Genomic DNA, 11,819 nt, shown 5'->3' on the forward strand with positions numbered 1-11,819 from the left:
TTCTGCAGCAGAGCGACGATATCTCAGATCAAATATCTAGTCTTGTGTAAACTTCATTTAACTAAGGCTGCAAAGCCGACTCCGTGTTACAAATATGTTAGACCTATCACTTCTGCCACTAAAGAATGCTTTATTAATAATCTTCCTGATCAGTTTCATCATCTCAGCATCCCAGATAGCTTAGAAGAACTCGATATTGCGACAGAAACTTTTAACTCTCTCTTTTCCAGCACATTAGACACAGTTGCTCCTTTGCGCTTAAAGAAGACTAAAGAAAATAATCCAACGCCATGGTACAACGAGCACCCTCAGGCCCTTAAGAGAGAAGTCAGAAAAATGGAGTGCAACTGGAAAAAAAAAAAAAATAGAGGTATTTCACATTTCATGGAAAGAGAGCATGATTGCATACAGAGAGGCCTTAAAAATTGCTAGATCTGCTTATTTTTCAACCCTATTAAAAGAAAATAAACAAAACCCTAGCTTCAAGCTCAGATGTTTCCAAGCAGCACAGCAGTAATGACTTTATGAACCTTTTTACTTACAAGATTGATAACATCAGGGAGAAAAGTATAACTATGCAACCATCTACTACAATATCGCATCAGACAGTGCAGTGTAGTCTCACTGATGAAAAATTCGATTCATTCATTGCTATAGGAGAGGGTGAATTTTATAAACTCGTTAAATCATCTAAATCGACAACATGTATGTTAGACCCTATACCGACAACTATTGAAAGAGATGCTTCCAGAGGTCATAGATCCTCTTCTTAATATCATTATCATCTTTGTCATTAGGATACGTACCAAAAACTTTTAAGCTGGCTATGATTAAACCACTTGTTAAGAAAACTGCAACTTGATCCTACAGAATTAGTAAATTACAGGCCGAACCTTAAATCTACCTTTTCTGTCAAAGATACTAGAAAAGTCAGTATCTTCACAACTATGTTCCTTTTTAGAAAGAAATGGTATCTGTGAGAATTTTCAATCAGGATTTATACCGTATCATAGTATTTAGACAGCTCTCATTAGAGTCAGAAATTATTTTCTCTTATCATCCGATCGTGGTTGTATCTCTCTATTAGTGCTACTCGATCTTAGTGCTGTATTTGACACTATCGACCACAACATTCTTTTAAATAGACTCGAAAATTATGTTGGCATTAGTGGAATTGCACTAGCATGGTTTAAATCATACTTATCTGACCGTTATCAGTTTGCAGCAGTAAATGAAGAGATGTCTTATCGATCAAAAGTTCAGTATGGCGTACCACAAGGCTCAGTACTAGGACCGTAGCTGTTCACTCTGTACATGCTACCCTTAGGAGATATCATTAGGAAGCATGGCATTAGTTCCCTTTCAAGGGAACTTCGAGCTGCGTCAAACGCTGCGGGAACGCCCCTGCGTTGTGCGTCATGAAGCACGTATGGAATCAGCCCAATGGAGAGATGAAACGTCATAGGCGGGTGACGTCATCGACCAGGAAACTATAAAGCACCCCAAAAACACAAGCGCATTAGCTTCTGTGCTTTCAGTCGCGCTACATGTGAATCTGTCCCTGTGTGATATTGTCTGTCTTACATACCCTGCACCACACAAACAATTTATCCCTATATATATATATATTGAGAGATTATGGCGGACGAACAGCAGTTTAGAAAGTGTGTTCCTCCCTGCTCGCGTTATTTAACGAGCGGGGATACACATGATCTTTGTGTTGTTTGTTTGGGAGTTCAGCATGCCCAGTTTGCTCTCGAGGGAGCAGACTGTGAGCATTGCGAGCGTTTGCCGTTAAGGACGCTCCGCTCCCGCCGATCGCTCTTTGAGGAGAGCGGTTCGATGCGCGCTCCCCGCGGTTCGGGTCCCGCTTCTGCCGAGGCAGAGCGGCGGCGCTTATCGTGGGGATCGCAGATGGATCTCACAGCGGGGTTTGAGACGGGCTCTGCCTTATCTCTCCCTTCACCTGTGAGATCCAGTGCCTCAGTCCCGGGTTCGGAAGCACGCGCTGCGGTTTCTTCCGCTCGGGCTGAGGCACCAATGCTGCAGCTATCCAGTTCTGAGGAACTTGATGTTGTTAGTGTTGAGGGAGATGTGGAGGATTCGCCACCCCACACTCCTGAGAGTGATGAGCTTATGGAGGTGTTAACAAGAGCTGTTGAAAAACTTAATATTGAATGGCCAGTGACTAGACAGGAGTCTGTTTCTAAATCAAAGTTGGATGAGAGATTTTTGCCGTCACATGTGCAGCCTCCACGCCGATGCCTGCCGTTTTTCCATGATCTCCACACAGAGGTGTCGAAATCATGGAGAAAACCGGTGTCATATAGAGTGTTTAGTCCCCAGACTTCAACATACGCTAATATTATGGGAGCCAAGGCTCATGGTTATGGTGCTTTGCCTCGTGTGGAAGAGACGCTTGCGAGCCATCTCTCCCCCGAAGCAGCATCATCTTTTAAGGCACCGGCATTACCCACCAAGCCTTTAAGAAACACTTCGGCTTTGGTGGGTAAAGCATATTCGGCAGCAGGTCAGGCTGTGTCATGTCTGCATACTATGTCAATCTTGCAGGCATACCAGGCTGATCTGCTAAGGGACATGAGTGAGAGTGAGGAGGTCAGTACTGACGTAGTTCGCGAACTGCGTCAGGCTGCTGATTTATCCCTGCGTGCCACCAGAGAATCGGCCAAATTAATGGGTCGTTCTATGGCAGCTCTGGTGGCCGCAGAAAGACATTTGTGGTTAAATCAGACTAATATTAAAGAGAGAGAAAAAGCTTTTCTTTTAGATGCTCCTCTTTCTCCCATGGGGTTGTTTGGTGATGCTGTGAATTCAGTTATCGATAAATTCCAAGAAGAAAAGAAACAAACTGCAGCTTTTAAAAAGTTTCTTCCCCTTAAAGTTCATGTCCCTGGGGCTGCTGGGCGGGAGCAGCCCCGGCCGTCTTCGAGCTCATCACATAGAGCGCAGCAGAGGCAGAGTGTCGCGTCTCGTGCTCCCCCTGCTGGACAGTGGGCTCAGCCGCGACACTCTCAGCCGAAGCCTTCTCCCAGTAGAACTGATCTGAGGACAGTTATATTGGCTAAGAAGGCTTCGGCTAAGAAGAAGTCCTGACGCCAAGCCGTTCAGGATGCTGAGGGTGGTCCCCACCGAGGCGGAAAGGTGTTCACCTCTTTTTACGGTGCCCATTCCTCCTCGGTGCCCTCAGGGGCTCGTTCTGCCAACCCCGCCTTTATGCCGGGGCACAGACGATCCCAGCGAGCGCTTTCCCGAGGGACGCTCGCTCCCTCTGAGGAGGGTCTCAGAGCGGTCAGACCAGTTGTTCCCTGCCGGTGCGCCGTTACAGGGCGCTGCGTCTGCTGCTCAAGTTACACCAGAGGCCAGTCTCGAGAGGCTGGTACCCTTAGTAGAATTTCTGGCAGAGTGGAAAAGCCTTCCAAAAATATCTCATTGGGTCCTGCAGACAGTAGAAAAGGGTTATGCTATCCAGTTCAGGTGTCGTCCACCAAAATTCAGAGGGGTTCTGCACACAGTGGTGGGCCCCGAGCAGGCTCTGGTATTGGAACAAGAGGTGAAAACGCTCCTTCAAAAAGAGGCTATAGAACGGGTTCCTCCTCCCAGTTTGGAGTCAGGTTATTACAGCCGATATTTCATCGTTCCAAAGAAGGATGGGGGGTTGCGTCCAATTTTAGACCTGCGCATATTGAATCGCTCGGTAGGGAAGCTAAAATTCAAGATGCTCACTATCAAGCAGATCGTGTCTCAAATCAGGTCCGAGGACTGGTTTGTCACGATAGATCTGAAGGACGCATACTTCCATGTGTCCATCCTTCCACAACACAGGAAGTTCCTGAGGTTCGCCTTCGGGGGCGAGGCGTACCAGTACAGGGTTCTTCCGTTTGGCCTAGCTTTATCTCCCCGCACTTTCACGAAATGCATGGATGCAGCACTAGTGCCTCTGAGGCTTCAGGGCATTCGTATTCTCAATTACATCGACGATTGGTTGATTTTAGCTCAGACCGAGCAGATGGCGGTTCGGCATCGAGATGTCATCCTCGCTCATATCAGAAAGTTGGGGTTGAGGCTGAACGCAAAAAAAAGTGTATTATCTCCTTCCCAGAAGACCACTTTTCTGGGTGTCGGTTGGGATTCGGTATCGATGCGGGCGCGACTCTCTCCGACCCGCATCGCTTCGATTCTCTCAGCTGTGAAACAAGTGAAGCTAGGCCAGCTACTCACTGTCAAGCAGTTTCAGAGACTGTTGGGTCTGATGGCAGCAGCGTCCAACGTTATACCTTGCGGCCTGTTGTACATGAGACCGCTACAGTGGTGGCTCAGGACCAAGGGATTCTCCCCGAGGGGAAATCCGCTCCGCACGTTCAAAGTCACGCGGCGCTGCCTTCGTGCTCTGGTCATGTGGAGAGAAACTTGGTTCCTATCCAAAGGTCCTGTGCTGGGGGCTCTTTGTCGTCGCATAACGCTAACGACGGATGCTTCCCTCACAGGGTGGGGGGCGGTCATGAGTGGTCGCCCAGCCCAAGGTCTGTGGCAGGATCATCATCTTTCGTGGCACATAAATTGTCTAGAGATGTTGGCTGTGTTTCAGGCTCTGAAACACTTCCTAACAGACCTGAGAGGCCATCATGTGTTAGTTCAATCAGACAACACGTCGGTGGTCTCTTATATAAATCATCAGGGGGGCCTGCGGTCTCGCCGGCTTTACAAGTTGGCCCGTCAGATCCTCCTGTGGTCCCAAGGGAAGCTACTATCTCTGAGAGCAATGTATCTCCCTGGGTATTTGAATGTGGTAGCAGACTCCCTGTCGAGGCAGGGGCCGAGGCCAGGGGAATGGAGACTCCACCCCGAGGTGGTGGAGCTCCTTTGGTTGAGTTTCGGTCGCGCCGAGGTGGACCTATTCGCTTCCAAGGAGACCACTCATTGTCATCGGTGGTTCTCCATCACTCTTCCAGCCCCCCTGGGGTTGGATGCTATGGTGCAGCCGTGGCCGAGGTCACGTCTGTACGCCTTTCCCCCGATTGCTCTGTTACCAGGAGTTCTGGAGAGGGTCCGCCGGGACGGGGTCAGTCTACTACTAGTAGCCCCGTTCTGGCCGGCCCGAGTATGGTTTGCGGACCTGATTTCTCTCCTGGACGGTTCTCCTTTGGAGCTCCCGGTCAGGAGGGATCTACTCTCCCAGGCGGGGGGCACGATACTTCACCCCCGCCCAGAATTGTGGAAACTGTGGGCTTGGCCTCTGAGGGGGCCCAGCTCATAGACTCCGGTCTCTCAACCGAGGTTGTTGAGACCATTCTTAACTCCAGAGCTCCATCCACGAGGAAGCTTTATGCCTTGAAGTGGAAACTTTTCACTTCTTGGTGTGGAGAACACCTGCAGGACCCAGTTAACTGCCCAGTGGGTGCAGTGCTGGAATTCCTGCAGGAGCGCTTCTCCACAGGGTTATCCCCCTCCACACTAAAGGTGTATGTGGCGGCACTAGCTGCTTACCACGTCCCTTTCAGTGGAGTTTCTCTTGGGAGACACCCGCTTATAACTCGTTTCCTCCGTGGCACTTTGAGGCTGAGGCCAGCAGTTCGTACGAGGGTGCCGACTTGGGATCTGGCCATTGTATTAGAAGGTCTTTCCCTAGCTCCTTTTGAACCTATCGAAGAAGTTCCCGAGAAGTTTCTCACTTTTAAGACTATCTTTTTGCTTGCTATCTCTTCACTAAAAAGAATCGGAGATTTGCAGGCTCTGTCGGTTTCACCCTCGTGCCTGGAATTTGCACCTGGCATGGTTAAAGCTTTTCTGCATCCTAGACCAGGTTACGTTCCTAAGGTTCCTACTAATATTGTTAGACCTACGGTTCTGCAGGCTTTCTGTCCTCCTCCATTTATGTCATCGGACCAGGAGAAACTTAATTCACTCTGCCCTGTTAGGGCATTAGACGCTTATGTCCACAGAGCTGCCCTGTGGAGGAAATCAGAACAACTTTTTGTATGTTTCGGGCCACCCAGGAAAGGGTGTCCGGCGTCTAAACAGAGAATGAGCAAGTGGGTGGTTGAGGCTATCTCACTTGCTTATGAGTCGGCTGGCCAGCCTTCACCTTTGGTTGTCCGAGCTCACTCTACCAGGAGTATGGCTGCTTCTAAAGCTCTTTTGTCGGGGGTTTCCCTGAGTGATGTTTGTGATGCGGCTGGATGGTCTTCACCGCATACTTTAATTAAGTTCTATGACCTAGACTTAAGCTCTACCCCTGGGGCACAGGTGCTCTCGTCCTCTGTGCGCTAGTCTCACATGACGGTCATTTGGTCCTATGGCGACGTGGGTATTCGCGTTCCCGCAGCGTTTGACGCAGCTCGAAGTTCCCTTGAAAGGGAACGTCTCGGTTACGTATGTAACCCTAGTTCCCTGATAGGGAACGAGACGCTGCGTCGCTCCGCCATACTCCCGGCACTCCCGTTAGCGCTTCCTTCAAGCCTATCAGAAGCTAATGCGCTTGTGTTTTTGGGGTGCTTTATAGTTTCCTGGTCGATGACGTCACCCGCCTATGACGTTTCATCTCTCCATTGGGCTGATTCCATACGTGCTTCATGACGCACAACGCAGGGGCGTTCCCGCAGCGTTTGACGCAGCGTCTCGTTCCCTATCAGGGAACTAGGGTTACATACGTAACCGAGACGTTTTCACTGTTATGCTGACGATACTCAGCTCTATATTTCTTTACTCCCTGACGAAACTTACCAATCCACAAAATTAACGGAATGCATAGCTGATATAAAAAACTGGATGACTAGTAATTTCCTACTACTTAATTCTGAAAAAACAGAGATTCTAGTTAATGGACAAAAAACTTCCTCACGTAATAACCTAGAATACTGTCTAACACTTGATAGCTGCTCTGTCAAGTCTTCGTCGTCGGTTAGGAACCTGGATGTGCTCTTTGATACCAATCTTTCATTTGAAAGTCACGTGTCTAATATCTGTAAAACTGCATTTTTTCATCTTTAAAATATATCTAAATTACTTCATATGCTCTCAATGAAAAATGCTGAACAATTGGTTCATGCGTTTGTAGGATTACAAATTTATTTAAATGTTTTAATTTAGGTTCAACAGTATTTTAACTGAGAAAGTGTACACACTGTTTTCCATTTTTGAGGCAATCAAGGTTTTGGACATTAACCTCTTGTCACATCTCAAAGGTCAGCTGGGCCTTTTGTTGATCTAATCAGGCTGATTGGATTAGCATCTCAAGGCTCTGAGTTACACTGTTACCTGATGAAATCAGGTAACCAGCTGAATCATGTACTCTCCTTTACATGTTTTGTTCAAGAGTCCCCTCCTCTATGAAATTAATCCAACCCCCTTGAAAGGGTATATGAACTAAATGTATACTGCCTTAGTTAGACTTGATTGAGATGACTACAGCGACGCAATAAAGAACTTATACCTCAACAATCTCCTGGTCTGCAACTCTATCTTTTCTACACTTGAGAAGAAAAAGTTCACAACAGATGGTGCCGTGACCCGGATGGAGCTGAAACACCTGAATCAAGAACTGAATCTCAACAAAAGATTTCAACAAAGACTGAATTCCAGACTGAATCTTGAAACTTCAAGCTCAAAAAGAATCTCAACAAAGAATGAACTTCTGACTGAATTCCATACTGAATTTTGAAACTTCAAGCTCAACAAAGATTTCAACAAAGAATTATCTTTCTGACTGAATTCCTTACTGAATTTTGAAACTTCAAGCTCAACAAAGATTTCAACAAAGAATTATCTTTCTGACTGAGTTCCAGATGGAATCTTTTCATTCAAACAACGATTCGGTGAGTTTCACTCTATTCAAAGAACCAGACCAGTACGAATTTTGTGCCTCTGTGCCGTCAGAGAAAGAGTTATCAGACAGCTGTAGTGTTTGATTACCTATAGTTATCCTTTAAAAGTTGTCTTTTAAAGATGAAAATATATCCTCTGTTCAGGCAGGGACGTTTTTAACATCACATGTTAAAAAGATATCCTCTGTGTCAGGCAGGGAAGATTAGTATTATTTTGCTAATTATTTGTTTTGTTGTTTGTTACCTTGTGGTGTTACCCTCTAAAAAAATTATTTTAGAGAAGAGAGTTTGATCCTCTGTTCAGGCAGGGAAGATTAGTATCATTTGCTAATTATTTGTTTTTGTTTTTTTATTATTTTGTGTTGTTACCCTCTAAAAAAATATTTTAGAGAAGAAAAGTTTGACCCTCTGTTTCAGGCAGGGAAGATTAGCGTAACATGCTAATAGTTTGTGATGTGTTGGTAACCAGGAAGTTTAACAATAGTTGATTTGTGTTAACATGTGTACCCTCTGTGATCAGAGAAGTTTAGTGTTTGTTTGTGTGGCAACAAAGAAAATCCACAAAATGATTAAGAAAAGTGCTAGACTAATCTCCACAACTAAAAAAGGTGGTCTTGCAACTCCTTTGTGGTCAGATAGCGAATTTAAAACACTGTTAGGAGAACAGATGGATCTAATAGTCACTGAAAAAGTTAGACAAGAACTAACACAGAAATATGAGATTCATCCAGACAAAACTTGGTCGGTAGATGAGTGTAAAAAAGTACTAGGAGCAAGTATTCGCAAGAACAATGTGAAAGGCATAATATGTTGCCATAGAGAATTTGGTTTAGCACTAGCTACAGAACAGTCTAAACGCAACTCAGAGCTAGAGAAACAGATCACTGAGCTCCGGGCTAAAGTTTCCTCTTTAACCAAGAAATTGAATCGCAACAAAGATGCAGAAAAAACTGATGTGGAAGAAGTAAGTCAGCCTGATAACATTTACCCTGATTTACGAACGTTCTTTGAAACAGATGTAGCCGTCCAATAAGTCACTGATAAGCCTGTAAGTTCAGTTTATGTGTGTGGAGCTAGAAAAAGGTCACAGGGAATTGAGGAAAATGAAAGTGTTTCTACCCACCCTTCTGTAGTCCGAATACAAACTGTCGCAAAAGCCCTTGGACCTAAGGATATAGAACGACTCTCTGAGAGTTTACCCTCACCACGTAAACAGTTTTCTGAATTTAGAAGGGCATTGATCAGCAAAATTCGTCTATATGACATGTTGTTAACAGAAGTTACACAGTTAATGTCACAAATTTTAACTGATTCTGAATTCAACAGTTTTGAATCTGCAGTGACTTCTGAACTACAACATGCCAGTAGAGGCGATATGAGAGAAGGTGTTTTGAAAATCCTAAAGACTATCTTAGGACCCAAAATAGACTGGTCTAGAGTTATTGGCTGTGTACAAAAGAAAGAAGAAACGGTAAATGAATATACTGAACGGTTTTGTCAGTCAGCCATAACTTACAGTGGAATAGTGGATGATTCTGAAAGTGTGCTCGATGACAAAGGACCACTAATTCGTATCTGGTCAGATGGCCTTGTAGCCGAATACAGAAGAGCTTTGCCATTCCTAGATCTAACTTGGTCTAACAGAACTCTCAGAAGTAACGTTGACAGGTTAGCTGCATGGGAAAGAGATGCTGATGTTAAAACCAAAGTGAGAGTAGCAGCAGCAGCTACATTTAGCACAGCAAAACAAGAAAACAGGTGGTCTAAAAAAGAAGGCAGCTGCCACTATTGTGGAAGATTAGGACATTGGGAGAAAGAGTGTAGGAAGAAATTGCAAGATACAAAAAGAAATGCTATGCATAATTCTGCTCCTTCTCAGCCTGCTTACAACCCGGAAGCAGTTCCGCAAGTGTCCACTGAAACTTTAGGACAGCTTGTTCAGGCTCTTTTAAGAGCACAAAAAGACCAGGAAAAAAACTAATTGTTGGGGCTGTGAGTAGCTACCTTACCCTTGTAATACATCATAATGACACAAGAATTTTTGTGAAAGGTAGCATACAAGAGAAAGAAATTGATTTTTTGCTTGATACAGGTGCAGAAATTACCATAATTCCTACAAAATTGGCTAAAGGTTTAGACATTCCGTACAAGAAAACCAAATTTTCTTTAACTGGCGTAATAGGTGAAGATTCTGATTTGTATGAAACCCCGCCCATAGATGTACAATTTGGCCCAAAAACTCTGACTACAACATTGTTATGTGCTCCATTAAATACAGGTGCAATTTTAGGCATGGATCTCCTGAGACAAATACATCTAACTTTAGACGTGTCCTCAGAATCTGCTAGCATTAAAATTTCCTCAGCACAAGTTTCTACCAATAATGTGATCCCTCCTGAGTATGCTTTCTTACAGAATCATCCAATTTGGGCTAAAGAAAAGGATGATTGTGGTTTGTTGACAGGTGTAGAACCAATTAAATTGACAGGGACTCCACCCACCGGTCGCCAAACAATATCCGATCAATAAGGAAGCTATACAGGGGATCAAACCTATTGTAGAAAAGTTGCTGATGCAGGGAGTGTTAGTTAAAACCAATAGTCCCTGTAACTCCCCCATATGGCCCATCAAGAAATCCAATGGGACATGGAGACTTACAATAGACTACAGAGTAGCCAATAAAAATATTGATAAAATCACCCCTCTAGTGGCAGATCCTTCCACAATTTGTAATGGCATACCATTAGAGAGTAAGATTTTTTCAGTAATTGATATGTCTAATGGATTCTTTTCTGTATCGTTGCACTCTGACAGCCAGCCATGGTTAGCTTTCACAGTTGACTATGAGCAATACCAGTGGACACGTTTACCACAGGGATTTCAAAACTCCCCAACCATATACCATCAGGCTGTCAGACGTGATTTGTGTGACCCAGAATGTCCGGTAAAACAGTCCACTATGATCCAATATGTCGATGATATTTTGATTGCCTCAACAGATCACGAGGTACATCAAACTGAATTGGCATCATTGTTGGACTATTTGCATAAGAAAGGACACAAATGCAGCTTTCACAAAGCTCAAATTGCTAAAAAGCAAGTCACATTTCTGGGTCAAACAATTGGTGCAGGAAATAGATCCATTACACAGGATCGAGCGGCTTCAGTCAAAGCCATACCTCCGCCTACTACCATTAAAACACTCCGATCATTTTTAGGAACAGCAGGTTACTGTAGACCTTGGATTGAAGACTATGCCTCAATTGCACAGCCGCTCTATGACTTGTTGAAAGGCCATGGTAAAGATTCTGATACTGTTTGTATGGAAGAATGTCACCTCAAAGCGTTCAATGATTTGAAGAGAGCACTATGTCAAGCACCAGCATTAGGAATTGCCCAAACTGATAGACCATTTGTGCTTTATGTCCATGAACATTTAAGCTTCATGACTGCATGTCTAATGCAAGATCATGGGGGCAGTTTACGCCCAATTCATTACTATTCTGGTAAACTTGACATAGTAGCTCAAGGTATGGGCCCATGCCTCAGAGCAGTACAGGCAGTGCATCTAGCGCTTCAGGCTTCATCAGGAATGGTGTTAGGACAGTCTGTAAACGTAAGATGTCCGCACACAGTGTCCGCATTAATGAATCAAGCAAAAGTCACTTCTGTCACTTCCTCTCGCTGGGGAAATTGGTTAGCAACTCTCACAGCCCCGAATATTGTCTTACAGCGCGCACCTGTCACGAACCCATCCTCATGTATGATGTCTGCAATGACTGAGAATTTGTTAGAGGATGAAGGAGAAATGACTCACGATTGTGTTACGCTTACATATACACCTACGAGTGTAGTCAAAGAAACTCCCATAGAGAATTCAGAATTTGATTTGTTTGTTGATGGGTCAGCTCAAGTAATTGAAGGTAACAGACGAGCAGGTTATGCAGTAACGTCCACCACGGAAGTGTTAGCTTCAGG

The sequence above is a fragment of the Siphateles boraxobius genome, unplaced genomic scaffold (assembly GCF_051911475.1).
Source record: "Siphateles boraxobius isolate OS27281-9 unplaced genomic scaffold, OSU_SipBor_1 16, whole genome shotgun sequence".
Lineage (NCBI taxonomy): Eukaryota > Metazoa > Chordata > Actinopteri > Cypriniformes > Leuciscidae > Siphateles > Siphateles boraxobius.